The 19,311-nt window shown below is 53.7% G+C and overlaps 1 protein-coding gene across 3 annotated transcripts in view; it reads left to right on the forward strand.

Moving 5' to 3' along the window:
• Positions 1-2,855: 2,855 nt before the first annotated feature.
• CNTFR (ciliary neurotrophic factor receptor) overlaps positions 2,856-19,311 on the forward strand; it is a 430,747-nt gene continuing 414,291 nt past the window's right edge. For all 3 annotated transcript variants that reach the window (XM_045020582.1, XM_045020584.1, XM_045020585.1), the window contains exon 1: positions 2,856-2,948. The gene's annotated coding sequence lies outside the window, so the exon portion shown is untranslated. The remainder of the gene's footprint in view (positions 2,949-19,311) is intronic.

Here is a 19,311-nt window from a genome sequence, read left to right on the forward strand (position 1 = left end):
TCACCTTGCCACCGCTGCTCCACACCTGCCTGAGGCTACTACGCGATTGTTAAATAGGGGCAGGTCATGGCGCCCCGGGCCCCCCGAGTGTGGGGGCCCCAATAAATCTCAAGCCACCTCTGTCTACGTGTGTGCCTGATTTGCCTTGCCTGTGTGCACCTGCGCCTGCCTTGCTTTGCCCATGTGCGCTTGTGCCCTCCTGCAGCTGCCATGCCTTGGTTTGCCTACACATGCTTGTGCACTCCGCTGCCATGCCTTGCTTGCACTCTTGTGCACTCCTGCAGCTGCCTTGCCTTGCCTGCACATGCTTGTGCACTCCTCCACTGCCATGCCTTGCCCCTATGCACTTGTGCACTTCTGCAGCTGCCACGCCTTGCTTTGCTTGCACATGCTTGTGCACTCCTGCAGCTGCCTTGCTTTGCCTGCACATGCTTGTGCACGTCTGCAGCTGCCTTGCCTGCACACACTTGTGCACTCCTCCGCTGCTATGCCTTGCCTCTGTGTGCTTGTGCACTCCTGCAGCTGCCCATGCTTTGCTTGCACATGCTTGTGTACTCCTGCAGCTGCTTTGCCTTGCTCCTGTGCACTCCTGCAGCTGCCTTGCTTTGCTTTGCCTGCACACGCGTGTGCACATCTGCAGCTGCTGTGCATTGCCTTGTTTTACCCGTGTGCACTTGTGCACACCTGCAGCTGCCTTGCTTTGCCTTTCCTGCATGTGTCTGCGGCTGCCTTGCCTTGCCTGGGCCTGCCTTTCCCTGCCTGTGCCTTGCCATGCCTAATGGCACCTACTCCTGTGGTCTCTGCCTATGTGTTTGCACGCGTGTGTGGGACGCGTTGCCAAGTGGTAGACTAGTCTGACAGGGGCTCCCTGAGTGTCACCCCTCTCGACAGAGCCAGCCTGAAATGCACCCCCCCCCCGGCTCAGCAGCTTCCCTCTGTTAAATCCCCCTTGTGAGTTCTGCAGGGGGGCTGCAAGCCTGAGCACTCTGCCCCCAAAGGCGCGGACCCTGTGCAAGAGAGGGGCCGGAGGAGCCTCCCCCCAGCCGCTGGCTGGGAGCAGCAGCATCTCGGCTCAGAGCCCTGCGAGGGCTCATGTTTAATGCAGGGTTCTCCGGAGGTCGGTATTGATTTGTAAATGGCCAGGACACCCCTGCGCGGAGAGCAGCTTGCCAGCTTTGTCTGAAAGGAGAAAGGGAGCAAGGTGGCTTTGCAACCCAGGCTTCCAAGGGAGCTGCTTTCCCAAGCAAGCCGGGGGAGTTTTGAACCTGCGGAGCAGGGGTGTGCGTGTGCGTGTGCGTGTGGAGAGGGGTGTGTGCGTGTGGAGACAGTGGGGCGTGTGGAGAGTTGGCTGCGCGTGTGGAGAGGGGTGTGTGTGTGGAGAGTTGGGCGTGTGGAGAGTTACGAGTGTGTGTGTGGAGAGTTGGGGGTGTTTGGATTGTGTGTGTGGAGAGTGTGTGTATGTGTGTGTGTCGAGCTGGGTGTGTGTCCAGATAGCACGTGTGAACAATCAGGTCAGGATGGGGGGTAATAGGCGCCTATATCGGGACATCTGGTCACCCTAGTGTGGGTGTGTGCGCGCCCTGCCCAGCGCTGGGGGTGTGTGTGCGCGCGCGCCCTGCCCAGCGCTGGGGGTGTGTGTGGGTGTGTGTGCCCTGCCCAGCGCTCTGTGTGTGTGTGTGTGTGCCCTGCCCAGCACTGGGTGTGCGTGCGAGTGTGTGTGTGCGCGCGCCCTGCCCAGCGCTGGGTGTGTGTGTGTGCGCCCTGCCCAGCGCTGAGTGTGTGTGTGTGGGTGGGTGTGTCCTGCCCAGCGCTGGGTGGGTGTGTGCGTGCTCCCTGCCCAGCGCTGGGGGTGTGGGTGTGTGCGCGCCCTGCCCAGCGCTGGGTGTGTGTGTGCGACTTGCTCAGCGCTGGGTGTGTGTGTGTGTGTGTGCCCTGCCCAGCGCTGGGTGTGTGTGTGTGCCCTGCCCAGCGCTGGGTGTGTGTGTGCCGCTTGCCCAGCGCTGGGGGGGTGTGTGTGTGCCCTGCCCAGCGCTGGGGGTGTGTGTGTGTGCCCTGCCCAGCGCTGGGGGTGTGTGTGCGTCTTGCCCAGCGCTGGGGGGGTGTGTGTGTGCCCTGCCCAGCGCTGGGGGTGTGTGTGTGTGCCCTGCCCAGTGCTGGGGGTGTGTGTGTGCGCCCTGCCCAGCGCTGGGGGTGTGGGTGTGTGAGTGTGTGCGCGCCCTGCCCAGCGCTGGGTGTGTGTGTGCGTCTTGCCCAGCGCTGGTGGTGTGTGTGTGTGCCCTGCCCAGCGCTGGGTGTGTGTGTGTGCGCGCTGCCCAGCGCTGGGGGTGTGGGTGTGTGAGTGTGTGTGCGTCTTGCCCAGCGCTGGGGGTGTGTGTGAGTCTTGCCCAGCGCTGGGGGTGTGTGTGTGCGCCCTGCCCAGCGCTGGGGGTGTGTGTGTGCGCCCTGCCCAGCGCTGGGGGTGTGTGTGTGCGCCCTGCCCAGCGCTGGGGGTGTGTGTGTGCGCCCTGCCCAGCGCTGGGGGTGTGTGTGTCCTGCCCAGCGCTGGGGGTGTGTGTGTGTGCCCTGCCCAGCGCTGTGTGTGTGTGTGTGTGTGCCCTGCCCAGCGCTGTGTGTGTGTGTGTGTGTGCCCTGCCCAGCGCTGGGTGTGTGTGTGTGTGCGCCCTGCCCAGCGCTGGGGGTGTTTGTGTGCGCCCTGCCCAGCGCTGGGGGTGTGTGTGTGTGTTTTCTGCAAGGAGCATTTCTACAACCCTTTGCTAGGGGGTGCAGGGCTCGCTGGATCCCAGCGCTTCTCACCAGTGGCTTCCCTGGTCACATGGGCTACGCGTGAGAGTTTAAAAGAGCTTAAAACCCTTCGAGCCGGTGCAGAAGCAGCTGGTGGCTCCATCGGCCGAGGAGCGAGGCCGGGGCGTGGATCAAAGGCCGCCGGAGGCAGCGGGCGGAGAAGCGCCGTGAGTACCGTGCTCGGCTCCGGACACCTCCTCCTCCCGCAGCCAGTCTGGTCTGGCGGCTCCCCCCGGCCCGGGGACCCCCCCTCGGTGGGGCGCAGGAGGTGCCCGCTGGGGGCTTTTCGGACATCCCCGGCTGGCGTGCGGGCTGCTGCGCGCGGGGGGCCAGGGGGATCCTGGGGGGGGGGTTGTGCAAAAAGCCTGGGGGAAAAGGCGCAGCGCCAAGCCCCCCGTGCGCGGCGCGGCGCGGGGCGGGTGCCGCTTTGAAGCGAGCGGAGGGGTGTGGTGGTGAGCGGAAAGCGGAGGCTTTGCCTTGCAGCCGCTTCCCCGGCTAGACCATGAGCCGGCGCGTCTCTGGCCGGCCCGGCCGTGGCGTCCAAGGGTCAGAGGCGGCAGCGACCCGGTGTCAGGCGGCCTCCACGGAAGCTGTTCTGCGTTTCTGATTGATTAGTTGGAGCGGAAATGCTTTCTTCCTCCCTTGGCTTGTCTCCCCTCTGTCCTCCTTTATCAATCACCCTCCCTTCGCTTCCATCCCTCTTCTCCCACCTCGGGCGGAGCCGAGTTCCCCTCAACTCGCCCAAACTTGGGTGGAGATGGGAGGGAGGTTAATCGCCAGGAGCTGGGCTCCAAGACCCCTTTGGAGTGGGAAGAGACACGGGGCCTGTGTTCCTAAAAGCACTTCTTTAAATAGGGACATCAAAGGGACTGGACCAGCCCTGCTCTGCTGCAAGGGCCTGGAGCTCCCTGGACTGGCCTGGCCCCGGAGCGCAAAGCCTGGCTTCTTTTCTTCATGCCCGGTTGCAAATGGAAGGATTATTTTTTTGGAAGGGGGGTGGCGGGGAAGGGAATGCCGCGCGCCCCTCTACCTCGGAAGTTTCACCGGGTTATGGTCAAGCTCTCTGAGCCCAGCCCAGCCTCTTAAAGCTGTGTTGGAAAATATTCCTCCTCTTTTGAAAGATAAAATTGATGCATGGGGCGGTGGGGCTTGGCAGGGGAGGAGGGGTTGGAGCTTATTCTTTATTTCAACATTGAATGGATTTTCAGGGACAACAGAAAAGAGACATTTTGCAGAGAGAGTGTGTGTGAGATACACACAGACTTTGAGGCACTAACCTTTCCCTCTTCTGCTGAGCTCTCTGACTTTGTTCCTATCAGTCGGCCTTTGTGATGGGGTGTGTGTTGCCCTGGGGTCAGGCTCGGGGGGGGGGGGGGAGTGTGTGATCTGGAATGTTTTGGGAAAGAATTAAACAAGCTTGTTTCCTGCTGGCCCGTTTCTCCCCTCTCCTCTCCTCGCCGTGCCGACGCGGGCTTGGGGTGGACTCTTGCGGGGCGACGTTTGGGAATGAGAACCCGCCTTGCCGAGACCGTGTGATAAAGTTTGTTCTTCGGAGCGGTTTCTGCCTCCTTTGCGCCCCTTCGTCCTACCCTCTGGTCTTGAGGGCTGTGCAGTGAGCGTGACACAAGTTGAGAAGGTCTGTGGGGATAACCTCCCAAATTCCCGGCATCGGGCTGAAACGTGGGGAGCAAATTTTCCCTTTCCGGTGCCGTATCGCAGCAGCATCCGTGATAGCAAATGCTGGCGCTGAGGCTGCCCTGAAGTTCTTTGTAAATTATAGTGAAATCTACTTTTTCCTTTTCCCTGCTGCAATTTTTTTCCTTGCTCTGATTAAAATGACCACCAACCACCCAAAAGTTACATCAAAATACTACAAGTCAAGGGAGTGCTGTGCTGGGAACGGATGCTTTTCTTTCTTTCTTGGAGGGTCTTTGTTGGAAACTAACATTTGGAGCTGCTGGGGAATTGTTCTGACACTCCAGCTTGGGATAAATCTCCTAGAAGTGGAAGAACTACTTTCCAGGACCTGGTTTCACACACAAATCTGAGTCTGCCACACTAAGCCCCTAAGCTTTTCCCGTACCCTGGTTATAGATGCGTGTGCCGGGCTGCGTATCTCTAGCATGAGCTGCAGAAAGCGTTTGGGGGACGGTGCTCTCGGGAAAGCAGTTTGAGTTGCTTGCACTCCGCATGGGCCTGGCCTGGAGCTCCCTTACTCTGTTCTATTCCAGTCAAACCCCCTGGACTTTCAGTGAGAGTTTTGCCTGGGTACCTAAGTGCAGGATTTGCCCCTGGTGTGTGTGGTGCCATGTTCCTGGCTGTGCCCCTCACCCCTCCACGTGGCTTCACGGTCGAGTCCAACAGGCACGTGCACTTTTTCGCTCATGCTGGAGCACAGCTGGCATCAAAGACACGGGAAGATTCCCACCCCCCCCGGGAGCCCCCCACATGTGATTCCGGCTCCCTACTGCCTGGGTGCCCCTGCGGAAGGGTAACTTTGCCTAGTACATGGGGTGCTTCAGGGGAGACTCTAGACTCTGCACCTGCGTAGGCCCTTTAGGGCCAGGGCTGATTGTAACAATCCCATCGTGTTGGTCTGAATTAGGGGCTGAGCTCCGAGTCCATGAGGGTCCTCATCGCCTGCTAGGCTTCCCCGGGGTGCAAAGGCTGGCACATCTTTAGGGCACCCGCATCCAGGTAACTGAGCTCCTTTCAGGCACGTAGCTCTGCTCCCCACAGCTGTGAGTCATTATACGTAAAGAGGAAGAGGAGAAAATCCCCTCAGCTAGCACTGTGGGTCCGAGGCTGGGCTGGCACACCCCGGGGCGCGTGCTGCGGTCGCCGTGCCTGACCAATGGGGCTCGCCGAGTGACGTGCCGGGGCAGGTCACTATTTGAGCTCTCACCCTGGAGTTCCGCACTCGGGTGCCTTCGCCAGCAGCCCGCGCGGCGCCCTCTCCAGGCAGCGAGCAATGTGGCAGGAGCCTTGCCCAGACATGGACCTTTCCTGCCTCTCCTGGGGGTGGGGCTGGCTTGGGGGAAAGTGTCCCCTTTCCCTAGACGCTGACACCACCAGCACTTGTGGGTCGGGGTTAAAGCCCCACAGTTCTTCTTAGAATGAGCCAGAGTGGGAAGAGCCTTTTTGTTCCGCTCCGGGGCACCAAGGCAGCGTTGATCCCTGGAGAGAATTTTAGTGCCACCTTAAAGTACCCCATGAGATGGGTTCCCGTTCCTTCCCCTGGTGACACTAACCAGATCTTCCACTAGGGAAGCTTTTCCCAAAGTTCCCCGTAATGTCAACCCACTAAAGCTAGCGACCCCACGCACCCACCAGCACTAATTCCCTTCCACCCTCTTTGCAGATTAGCATCCAGGCCACCCCGTCAGTACTTGCATTGCCAAGCGAGATAGATCCTAACTCTTCTAAGTTTTCCGTGTCAATCAATCCCTCCTTCCCCTGCACCGTTTTTGTTCTTGGCTTTTCAGAAAATCCTGCCAATTTGCCCGTTTTGTTCTGGTGACGCAGTGCCCAGGCCTGGCTGCCGTCTCTTCTGGGTACGTTTGCCTCCGGGCTGCGCAGAGAAGGATGGTTAGCGGAACAGTGCCTCTTCCTCTGTGACGAGAAGCTCCGGCAGCCCCAAACCGGAAGACGTCCACTCTGTCCTAAGCTCTGTCCCCCAAACAGTCCTAGAATCCTAGGGTTTTGTTGTGGCTACACCAGCCTAGACAGATGGCTGCCCAGCCGCTATGAAAGTGACCTGTCCCCTGATCAATGGGTGGCCCTGGTGAAAATTCCTCCTTGCTCCCAAATTTAGCCATGTGATTTTTGTACTCCCCCAACACCTAACTGTTCCAGCGGAGATTAATGACCTGGTGTGCTAGGTGCTGTGTGCGCATGGAGGAAGCGACAGCCCATGCCCTAAAGAGCTTACAGTCTCAATAGCCAAACAAGCAGTGTATGAGAGAGAAGGAGGAGTATTATCCCTATTTTACAGATGGGAAAACTGAGGCCAGTTGAGATTTAAGTGATTTGCCCAGGATCACATGGGGAGTCTATGGCAAAGCCAGGGTTTGAACCCAGGTCTTGTGAGTCCTAATCCAGTGCTTTAATTACAAAACCAGCCTAGTTGAGTGCTCTGTCCGTGTGACTGAGAAGCCCCTGTGTACGCCTCCAGTATCCTTGGCACCCAGCAGTAACCGTCGGTTCGGTTGCTTGGTCTGGGTGGGGTGATGTGAGGGGATGCTGGGTGCCCCTTGGCACAGAAGGGCATTGGCTGAAACACATTCCTGTTCATGATAAAGGCCTTGGCAGCACAAGGATCGGGTAGTTAGACTCTGGCACCACAATGGGAAGATACCTCTGCCCTGGGGTTCTTTGTTACCAGACTGCAGGCTTCCAGCAGGAAGATCAAGCTCCCTGGAGATGTCAGTCCAGGGAAGAATTGTCTAGGAGCGGTATCTTGGAAAATGGCTCCCGTGGCCCCCCATGGAGCCTCGTAACGTGATGGCGAGGCAGGTGTCACTGGAGCACAGGGGAAGTTCCACACGGCAGGTGTTTGGCACGGCAGGTGTTTTCGGTGGCAGGGGGTGTTCTGCAGAAGGTGGTTCCAGGCTGGGCATCTCGCCCCTTTACCAGCTGCCGCTGCGTTGATCCTCACTTCCTTTGACAGTGGTAACCGACAGGAAATGACCTCATTCGTCACACATCAGAGCGACGCTGTGCGTTTGCACTGCTGCTGGCTGGGATGATGTAAGGGGTCTCAAAGTCAGCAGGGTCAGGCCTGGCCAGAACTGGCGTGGCAGCCCGCGGAGCATAGCCCGGGTGCTGCATTAAGGCGGTTCGGTGGTTCAGTAGGTGGTGCTATTCCCCCTGAGCTGGTGCTGCTCCAGTTTCCTAGAATGCCACTAGGGGGCACAGGTGCTGCTAGAATCTTTTTTGGAAGAGGCTTAAAAGTGAGCTGCGGACTGACCATTCGAAGGCCCCATGGTGTGTTTTGTAAGAAGTAGAACATCCATCCCACTGCACAGGCCAGATTCTCATCTAGATAAAACTGCCTTCTTCCTTCCTAAATCCCCCCCGCCGTTACGAGTGGATAGAGCATGTTGGGTTCCTGTTGCTGTAAAACCCGGCTTGAGAGACCTCGGATCAATGCATCTGTGCTTGCTGCTGCCTCAGTGGCTGAAGCTCTGGGGTCAGGTACAGCAGCCCTAGGTAAGTTTCCTTTCAGAGACACAGAGGAGATGGAAGGGGCCGGACAGGCTGGGAGTCTCTGGGGGATTTTGGAAACTCAAGAAGCGCCGAGCGTGATTTCTGCTTTCTCGAGTGATAAAGCAAGGAGACCGTGCGCCGACCTGGGAGGAAGTCAAGGGTAGCGCTTGAGTTTAGATTCAAGGCTGGATCACTGTGTGGGTTCAGATTGAACTAGGGGCAGTGATATGAAGGTCTCCCCATATGCTGTTTTCACAAGGTCATGTCCCAGAACAGCAGAAACCTTGTGAGACCAGTTGATTGCATGATTTCTTTTTTTCTTTTTTTTTGCTATCTCAAACAGGATGCACATGTGTCTCCATATATATATGGGTAGTGTGTGTGTATAAATGTGGGATTTTTTGTATGTTTTTGTATGTATATGTACAAATAATGGTGATAATGCCTTCTGCCCTTAAAATGTATTACTCTATGAATCTATGAACGTGTGTGCGTATATTTACATATATATACAAACACCTATTGTGTATTGGAATGCATTTTTTTCTTGTTACAAAAAGACGTATTTATATGCAGGTTTGGGATGATTCACTATCTTTCATGAATTTTGATAGTTAATAACTTTGCTATATCTGCAAGTATTTTTTCCAATGTTTATCTACTTAAAGTTTTGCACAGCGGGAAATGGAAAATCTTCAGGTACCTACAGTTTGTTCAACACTTCATGACATCAGAAGTCCAGATTCTGCACTAAAAAATTGTAATGCTATTATTAATATTTTGAAAGATTCATTTCTAAATCGTTAGTTTTAAAATGCCTTCTGTGATGAGATACTGAATTATTTGCAGGAGCTACTGTCTGTCTGTCATTAGAAATGCTGACATTCATCACAAACATCAGTTCTGTCTAGACAGTGTTTGCCAACTGGTTTTGCATGTTGCACCTAAAATGATTAGAAGGGAAAGATTAGAGAAAGAAAATGTGTTTCTCTATGTTGTCAGTTTGTTTTCATTGTGTATCTGACAGCACTTTGACTAGTCTAGTAACTTTCGCTGGCTCTCCTTTGTGTGTCTGTATTATCATTTCTCCAGCTGTTGTGTGGGTCTTTCGCACAACAACCGAGGAAAGAAAAATGCTTAGAAATGTGTTGGTTTATTTTAAAGCCACACAGATTGGCAGGGTGCCCGGGGGCAGGTTTTGGACTTTGGAATGACTTTGAGTTCAATCTGTAGATGTGTCTAGGTTTGACAGGTGTCCCGTTAAAAGAACACTTTGCGTCAGATTGCATCAGCCCTGGCAGAGGAGCCCCCTGCCAGTGGTTACGCTCATGCTGGCACTCCTCCCTGTGGGATAACACTGAACTAGCCCCCAGCTGTGCTGCGTCAGGCCGAGGAGCTCGAGAACTAGGGTTCTGAGCGCCGGTGACGCTTTGAGAAAGAGTGAGTAAACCTGAGCATCCCAGTCCAAGGCCTCTTTGGCGAGGAGTCTGGTTCCGATCCTGGCGGTGCCACTTGTTTGGAATGTTGGTTGTCTCCTGTCCTGACGGCTGTTCCGTGTTGCCGTGCGTTGGCGAAGGGCTCGCCGCAGGGGAGACCGCTTCTAATGTCCCTGCTAGATGAAGTTGTTCTATGCAGGTGACTTTCAGCACCCGCTCAGGGCTGTTGCCGAGTTCATTGCTGCTCATAAAACACGTTGAGCTGTCTGGATGAAAGAAAGCTGTGGCCAACAGAAGAATTAATGTTTGCTCCAGTTGCCAGGGAAATCGCCTTTCTCTTTCCTTTCGGGTATTGCTCTGTCTGTCCCTGTTTGGGTTAAAGGAGCGAGAGGATCGTGATCAGGCGTTTCTGTAAGGAAGCTGCCGTTGCTGAAGGCACTGTGGCTGCTCCAGGAATTGTGACCTCCCATCTCTGAGCATTGTGTAGAGGCCTTGGGAGCCATTAAGTATCTCGGAGCAGTGTGGAGCTGGCTGGTGTAAGCAGCGTGCGATGCACACAAAGCGAGGGGTTGAAAGTGCCGCTGGAAATGCCAGGTGAGGCGGAGATGCTGAAGGCAGGATTTCTTTCTGATGCTGGAAATGCTGCTAGGCAAGAAGCTGGGTTTTTTCCCCCCGTGGAACTTGTAATTAATATGGATGAGCCCAGAGCGTGCCTGGGATTTGTGAATACATGGGCTACAGCAGAACGTGGGTCAGCTCAGACCACAATAAGCAGGGTGGATTGGCCTAGGTCACTGGTGTGGACCTAGCAGAAAGTGTGACCTAGTGGTTAAAACAGGACTCATGGAACCTCTTAGGTCCTTCTCACTGACTCTGCTACTGACTCCGTGTGACCTTGGTCAAATCTCTTAACTTTAGCTTCCCCATCTTTAAAACAGGGATATTCAGGCTTAATTAAGTGGTCTAGATAATACTTAGTCCTGCCATGAGTGCAGGGGACTGGACTAGACGACCTCTCGAGGTCCTTTCCAGTCCTACGGTTCCATGCAGATACACAAGTGAAGGGAGGCATTGTTGGGGCTGCGGGGGAGGATGTGTTTTCAGCTGCCATATTCATAGGGGTGGGAACAATCCCAGGACAGGGGAGCTGCAGGTTGCATTAAGCACCCCAAAGGGCCTGGAATGATGATGAGGTCATGGGCATGGCCCTGCCACACTGGCCATCAAAGCCAGTTTAATGAACCCCCACCCACACCCTGGGCTGTCAGCAAGGTTTGAACCCAATGCCTTCGCTGCCAACACACAGACTACTGCCACTTTTGTGTGAAAGATGGAACTCTGTCAACCGGTAGCAGCAGTAGGCTGTTATCCTGCATGTGGACCAGTCACAAGAAGAGGGCACTTGGCACACACTCCTCAAGCATGTCACTGGTGCTCCGGCCTGGCAGAGTGCTCTCCAGCTCCCCAGGTCCCTGAGCAGCCCTGGGTCACCTGCAGGCTTCTGGGTGGACGTGGCATGTGTTTGCAGCTCTGCCTGAGGTCACGGACCGGGTTTGGTGCTGCTCTCAATTTTACTGTTGTAGATCTGGCCGAGTCACATGGAGTCACTATGACAGGGTGCACGTCTGGCTTGGGGCGAGTTGTGTTGCATTGAGCTGCTGCATCTTGGGTTGCATTTGTAAGCGACATCGGGGCATCCTGGAGCAAATGCATGGCCAGGCATAGCCCTGTGTTCGCAATGTGTAGAAACCCAATTAAATACTAACGAGAGGAGATGTCTGCTCTTCGTTACCCAGGTGTAAATGGTGAGTAACCTCACTGACTTGGAATTACTCTCAGCCTCTAGTAGTACTGGGTCTTCAGTGGCTTCCAATATGAGCATCAAAGGCGCTGATGAGGAGGGTGGTTGCAGCGTTTGGGAATTGGGTAGTATCCCTTTAAATAGTTTGGCAGCCCTCTAGCGGCACTCACTGTGTTGTGTGTTACAGACCCCGGCGGGGTGTCTCTGCAGCTAAGCTCTGCAGGTTGTAGGTTTAGCAAACGTGGTTAGTTAGCCCCTACCCTGCCCCTGTGGTGCCTTTATCACATTTGCTGTATACGCCCGGAAGGGCTCAGCGGTGCCAGGCTCCTCCTGGGCTCTCCCTGAGCGTCCCCCCCCCCTGCAGCGGCACACCAGGCCAGCGTGGGGCGAGAGAAGACGTGACGCTCGTTTTGATCTCTGCCTCTGCCCGCTAACGAGCTCTTTAAGGGCGTCCTGAGAGGCCTTGTTCACAAAGGGCAGTGCGGCTGCGGTTACCCGAGGACAGAGCTGTAGATTAGCAAAAGTGACCTAGGGTTGCCTCTGTTCAAAGCCGTGCGCGCAGAGTGGCTGTTTGATGCTTTATGTGATCGGCTACAAGAAGCATAAAGTTTCCTTCGCTTACGGGGCGGGGGCGGGGGGGAGTCCTTAGGCTCCAGTTGGAAGCAAAGGGAAAGTTCTCGCTGCTGCTGCTGCCTATAGGACACCGTGGAGAAGGCAAGTTGAACCCTGGGTTCATTGTAGCGGGATGTTATTCTTCATTCATGAAATAAAACATGTCCCGCTTGTACAAACGCCCAGGTTCTCTCGGCCTGTTCCTGCACCGTCTAAAAATAACGCTGGCAATAATGAGGCAGTCTGTGCTGTCTAGTGGTTAGGACACAGGACTCGGATTCAGACGGCCTGAATTGTAGCCCAGTCTCAGCCACCGGCCAACTTTGGGCGAGTCACTGAAGACCTTTGGGCCTCGCTTGCCCTGTCTTTGAAATGAGGATTAAACCCTCCTCCCTTCTGAGCAGGGGCATGAGGTTGACTCAGTGAATACTTGGAAAGCGCAGCGGGAGCCCCATGTGGAAAGTGCTAGAGAACAATCCTCAGTATCCTGGTCAAGCTGCCCCAAAATCACTAGTGGGTTGTGGGGGGTCTCAGTTCTTGGGTCAACGGCTTCAGATGCCTGGTTTTCAGAGGGCTGGTTCTTGGCAATGTCTGATGCTCAGGGCCCTTAGGGGCATCACAAGTTGTTTTTTGAGAACCTTTCCTAATGTTCTCACGCACTGAAATCCGGGCGCCGTCAGAGAGGGTTTCATCTAGATCTCAAGCTGTGCTGAACGGGGACTGATATTTTTTTGGTGGCTTCCTAGCTCTGTGTTACAGAGTTGCTTGCTCGTAATCCATACCCTACGCATGTACCATAGCTGGAGTCCACATGTATTCCACCGACCCACGTTGACGTGCGTACTCCACTACGCCTGTCTGCCTGTCTGCTGCAGAAGCGGCGCTCTCCTGTGATTCATCAAAAGTATTCGCAGGATGGTCTGTGTTTTTATTGCCCCTGCTCTGGGAATGATAGAGACCTTTCTGTCTCCTGTATCCCCTGTTGCTCCGAGTGCCCTGGAGGGTAGAGCAGTGTATCGTTCCAGTTCAGGTTGCCAGTTTTGGTTGGATGTCTTCCTGGAGATTTCATCACATGACATATTCTTTAGAGACTAATCTTTAATTCCTTGCGACTTTGGGACAATCCTGGGGCAACCCTAGTTTCAGTTGAGATAGTTTTAGTAGCTTGCCAGGCGCATTGGCTCTGCTGGGGAATCTCGCTTTTATTTGAGAAGTGAAACAAAGTCGTATTTCGGCTGCGGGGCACGGAGCACCCTCTCATGTTATAATCCGAGGACTGGGGTTCGGCTACTCCCACTCTGCCGCAGATTCGCCATGTGACTTCTGTTTGCCTGAAGCTGGGAATGGGCGACAGGGCATGGATCACTTGATTCCCTGTTCTGTCCATTCCCTGTGGGGTACCTGGCATTGGCCACTGTTGGAAGACAGGATACTGGGCTAGCGGGACCTTTGGTCTGACCCAGTCTGGCCGTTCTTATGTTCAGTCATTTCTCCTCTCTGAACCTCTCTCTACCCATCCATAAGCTAGGGGCAATACCACAATGGATTAGCTAGTGTGGGTGAACAGCATTGCCACCCTCTTGCGTGGCATCAGGACTGCTCCTGTTCTGCCAGCAGAGATGATTTTTCAGCTCCGATAATGGGGGCCGGTGCTCTCGGAGCAGGAGGGCCCGGCTCCTGCGCTCTCTGGTTCGGTGAAGTTTTAAGTGTCGCAGTGGGGCCATGGGTGTTCCCAGGTGGCTGTGGACAAGTCTGACAACATGGTTCAAGTAGCTGCTATTAATCATGACATCGGGTACCCATTGTTCACTCCACCTTGGCTCTGAGTTATCCCAGGGATGTCCAGTCTTCTCAAACACATCAGCATCTTTACGGGCCGGATCCTCAGCTGGTGAAAATTATCATAGCTCCGCTGACCTCAGCAGGCATACACCAGCAGCAGATCCAGGTCCCTTGCACACTTATATTTAATTCAACTACCAACAAACTCAGGATTAATCTTTCTGTCCAGGCTGGAAGAAGGAGAAATGTTGAGTGTTATGTTAACTTCTTGTGGAAAGTGCTTAGATACCATGGTGATGGGTGACCGTCTAAAAACCTAGGGAGAGAGAGAATTACGGTTTTCCCCCTTGGTCATTGCTCACTAAAAAATTGTCCCATGTAACCTTCCCTCATCCCTACAGCTCCCTAGACAGACAAGAAGGATATAAATGATTCCCCTTCAAATTATCAACATCCTTCTAGTGGTGAGTCACCCAGGAGTCAGCAAAGTCTCCTATGTACAGTCTTGATAGAATTACATAGTCAGTGGCTGTTATACCCCTATGTGCTGATGAAGGATGCCTTTGGGCGTATATCCCAAGGTCATGTTAGCACTGCCTTCTGCCATGTTGCATTTCAAACCCGGTCTAAGTGGCTGGCCACTATCACTTCAGTGTCAAAATGGCCATTGCTACTTCTCAAGCTTCTGTTTTCTCTAGAGTATCTTTGCTGTGGGTCATTTTCCCCAGCTGCATTATCTTGTATTTTCCCCATGCTCAACTCATAATTATATCATGGTGGTATTTCCAGTTGTCTTCATTTCCTTTGTATTATTTCTAAATATTTATAGGTGTTTGCAACTCCTCCCAATTCAGCACTTGTATCAGATGTAGTTAAGGTGCTTTTTGCCAGGATCACTGACATAAATCTGAAGATCTGCTCTAGGAATTATTTGGGGGAAAGTTTATGGCCAGTGTTATACAGGAGATGCGCCTAGATGATCACAGTGGTCCCTTCTGGCCTCGGAATCTGTGAATCTAGGGCACCAGATTTTGCCTCTTGCCATCACTTCATGTTTTGAGATTGGCAGCTTTACGGGGAGTGGCCGGAGAGGGGAAAGTGTGTTTGGCGGATGGTGCCAATGGGCCTGTTCCCAGGGCACCTCATTCAGCACCACTGAATCTATTAGGAATTGAGGCGGGGACAGAATTCTGAAACCAGGAATCAAGGGGGTGGCGCAGAAGAGGACACACCGATGCAAGGGAGGAAGGAGAACTTACAGCCAGGCACAGCTCAATGAAAACAAAGGGGTGAAGTGCAGAGAGCGAAAACTGTGGATTGAAAGCCACCACCCTCATGCTACTGTCGTCCCTTGCCAGGCTGAATTCAGGCAGCTCATGGATGTGGCCACTCGATGTCTCAGTCGGCTCCTCTCCGCCCGCAAGAGGGGCAGCGAATTCAGACTGGCCTCTCCTCTAGACCTTTCCTGTCTAGTTGATCCAGAATGCAGGGGACACATCATCCCTCCAGTTAACCCTGCAGGCTGTGCCGTGCCCGTTGCCTGGCAGGTGTCTGGGTGCAATAAAACACCCGTGGCCGCCGATTCAGACTCACGGGGCTGTAGAATTGCAGGGTAGCCTGGGCTATGGGTGCCCATGACAGGGCAGGGTCCCAGAACCCAGGCTCCAGCCTGAGCCTGAATGTCTACACTGCAGTTCAGCTGACATGGGCCAGCCGGGGGCGTTTTAGTGTGGTGTAGACGCTCTCTTAGAGTCCCTGATGAATAGGTGCCCTGCGCTCTGGGATGCTTCCGGGCTGCTTCAGGAATTGATTAGGCCTCGTCTGTTACAGCAGTTACGGGGTGTGATTGCTACTCCTCCGGTTAGCCAGTGGGCGAATAACCTGTCCCCAGGGGAAGCCTCTTCCTTAGAGGTTGTCCTGTAGCAGGACAGTTGCTTGTAGCTTTTCCAGTCTGTAGAAGGAACCTCGTTCGTTGTAGGCTCCTCCTTATTATGGCTTCTAGTCCTCATCTCCTTACCCAAAATACGTAACCACCTTCTTCTCTATCGAAGTTCAGATAATGGACGAGCACCATGTCGCCCTGCAGGCGGTGAAGTCAGACACCAGTTAAGACACCCCCCCCCCCAAAAAAAAACTCGTGTTGCTGCAGTTCTTGGTCTCCCTACAAATCTGATGGAGGGCCCGGCTCTCTGCATAGCTCTCAAGGCTGGCTTTGCTCTGGTTTCCACTGCGATAGCATTTGGCTAACGCTGCCAAACGCTATTGAAAACAAGCCTGGAGCTGTTCAGGAAGTGATAAGATAAAGCAGGGTTATGATTTGCCTGTCTAATCCCAAAGCATCTTGCATTATTTAGCGTGTGTAGTGTGAGGTCACTAGCCCCTTGATCATTTGCATTAGAGGAGCCAGAGAAGATAATCACCTGCTCGGGAAAACCAACTTGACACTGTTTATTCAATAGTTTGGGTTTAGCTGAAAATAAACACAGACTAATAATTATAGGGACATCGTCAAGGTCAAGAGGCTCCGAGACTCTCTCCCTTTTTCTCATATGTTTACAAAGACGCTGACTCTTTATGGGAGTGTTTTTAAAATTCAAACCAAAAGCTTCAGAGCTCTTGAAGGAAATTCAACACTATCCAGCAATGTACACGAGCAGCCTGCCGTTAGCTTCCCAACGGTGCCCCTGGGGCGTGCGAGCGACCCTCTGCTAACAGACCACTCCGTCCAGCCTGGTGCATTTGGGCAACCCTACACTAACACAACCGGGGTGAGCACCCGACAGCAACAGACCCCTGCGTACAGCCTAGTGCATTTGAGCAACCCTGAGCTACCAAAACCGGTGCATGCGCCCTCGTGCGAGAGTCACTCTGCACTCACAAACCAGTGTGAGCACCCAGTGTGTGTGTGAGCAACCTTCTACTAATGAACCAAGATTGGCGCATGTGAGTGAACCTACACTAACGAGCCAGCCTGTGCTGAGTGGAGGAGGAAAGCATGGGAAGGGAAAGAGTTAGCAAGAAGAGAAACCTTGTGCAAGGACAGTAAAGGGACTAAATTCAGTAGTGTCAGTGCCTGATAAGTAGCAATCTGGGTGCTGGGGAGAGGAGGCGTTGAGGTCTCCTGCCCAGTTCCCTGACATAGCAGTGTTAATGGGCTCTGGGGCAGCCTGCTCAGGCAGGAGTGTCACTGGGACTTTTGAGGGAGTTGGGGGAGGAAGAAGAGGAAAACGAATGTCAGAGCAAGGCGTAGCTCTTGTGCAGTGTTGCTGCAAACAGCTAAACAGCTGCCATGTTCCACCCCAGAGGTGGCTGCATTTCAGCACTGAGTGAAAAAGTGTTCTTATGTGCTGCCAAATGGCAGCTGAATACCTCATCACCCAGAGGTGGCTGCATTTCATAGATTTTTAAGGCCATGAGGGACAATCCGGTTCTCCCAGACCGAACCCCTACATAACACAAACCAGAGGATTTCACCCAGCTAGGCAATCTTTAGAGAGAGACGCCCCGTCTTGATTTAAAGACCCCAAGTGATGGAGAAACTACCAACCACCCTATTTCAGCACTTGGTGAAGTGATCCCTGTGCAGCGTTGCTACGCGCTGCTTAAGCAGCTGCCACGTTCTGCCTCAGAGGTGACTGCACTTCAGTGCTGGGTGCAATGAACTAGGATTGCTGTGGTGGCAAGGGGCAGAATAACAGTGGGTGGGCAGTAACCATTCTCCCATACAGTGGCTGAGCTAGGAGAGTCCGTCGCCCACACGAGGGATTTGAACTGGGTGCCCCGCAGTGTGGCCGGCTGACACAGGATGGATGCAGGCCTAGCAATGCTGACTGTACGTGCCCTCTCCTTTGCTGTGGAACGGGTGAGCGGGGAGCCCTGGCCTTGCTAAGGATTGGGCATATACAAGATGTAATGGCAAACAGGCAGCTGCTTTTATCGGGTGATCCAAAAGGGCAGAAGAGGGCAATGAAACTGATTAGGGGTGTGGAACGGCTGCCATACGAGGAGAGATTAATCAGGCTGGGACTTTTCAGCTTGGGAAAGAGACTGCTATGGGGGGATATGACAGAGGTCTATCAAATCATGACAGGTGTGGAGAAAGTGAATAAGGAAGTGTTATTTACCCCTTCTCATAACACAAGAACCAGGAGTAACCAAATGAAATTAATAGGCAGCAGGTTTAAAACAAGCAAAAGGAAGCATTTCTTCACACAACACACAGTCAACCTGTGGAACTCCTTGCCAGAGGATGTTGTGAAGGCCAAGACTATAACAGGGTTCAATAAAGAACTAGATGAATTCATGGAGGATAGGTCCATCGATGGCTATTAGCCAGGATGGGCAGGGATGGTGTCCCTAGTCTCTGTTTGCCGGAAGCTGGGAATGTATCAATTGATGACCTGTTCTGTTCATTCCCTCTGGGGCACCTAGCACTGGCCACTGTCGAAAGACAGGATACTGGGCTAGATGGACCATTGGTCTGACACTGTGTAGCTGTTTTTATGTTCTAAAAGTCTCTCTCCCCAGCCGAGGCAGTTGGAATTGTCGTGAGCCGCATTGGGCCAGGAGTCACTCCTTCCATGTGTCAGTTTCAGTAGCCTTTTGTGTGGTGATGAGATTCCGAGAAGCAGAGAAGCAGTTTGAACCCTCCCAATGGCTTGCGTGAGCGGGTTTGCAGTGTGCTAAACACATGCACGCACACAAGCTGTTTCTCAGCATGAGAAAGACAGGCGGAGAGGAGGCTGGTTGACAAGGTGTTTTGAAAGCAGGATCATTTGGGGGTTGGATTTTTTTCCCCCTCTGTCTTTCTGCATGACAGATAAAGCAAAACTCCTTTTTGTTTCTCTGGCACTTTGTGCCTGTCTCCTGCCATGGCTGTGTAGATCAAAACGGCTCGGAAAGTTTGGAAGCTGCCGCGCGTGCCGCATGGCTGTTTAAAACAAATCACAGAATTCCACTGTTTATTCGTTGCAAGCAAAGTCCTGGTGCATTGCAAAGCAAAAATGGTATATTCTGTTACCAGCCCTCCATTGCAAACCCTCATTCTCAAAGGCTCCCTCTGAGGAACCTGCCTGAAGTGGGAAGAGAATCTCTGAGCACTGGAGAGAGACGGTGCCCGGTGAAGTTGACCTTCTCCTGATGGCAGAGTGTCTGAACACCTAATTGGCTCTACCTTGTAAAGCTTCACACTGTTTTATGATGTTATAAATAAGACCTGGCGCTGTCTGAAACAAACCACTAAAAACAAGTGCAGCTCGGGATCGGATGGGACAGAGCGGTTACCTCTCTAGGCAGCGTCGTTCTGGAGCAGACGCTGGTTTGTTAGGGCAGGGAGGGCAATATGGCTAGGGCAGAGCAGGTGGCTCTGAGTGCCTTTGCATGGGTTAGTTTATTGCCCGTGGCTCAGTTTCCCCATCCTCATGTAATAATGGACCTGGCAGTCCCTCTCCTGCAAGAGAGGCCTTGAGGACAGGAATTATCCACGAGGATTCTCTCCTGGACTTTCCCTGTGTTGGTCCATTGCATCTTCCTTGCAGCAAAGGCTGCAGAGCCACCCCATGCCTATGACCCATGCCCCTTGTCCAGGAACTAACCGCTCTGACTGTGGCAGCCTGCAGGGTTCCTGGGGCCGGGGGTGGCTCAGTGAAGCCCCAGGCTGTGTAATCTTTTCCATAGGGCTGGTGGTGGGCG

Source organism: Mauremys mutica, chromosome 6 (assembly GCF_020497125.1).
Source record: "Mauremys mutica isolate MM-2020 ecotype Southern chromosome 6, ASM2049712v1, whole genome shotgun sequence".
NCBI classification, from domain to species: domain Eukaryota; kingdom Metazoa; phylum Chordata; order Testudines; family Geoemydidae; genus Mauremys; species Mauremys mutica.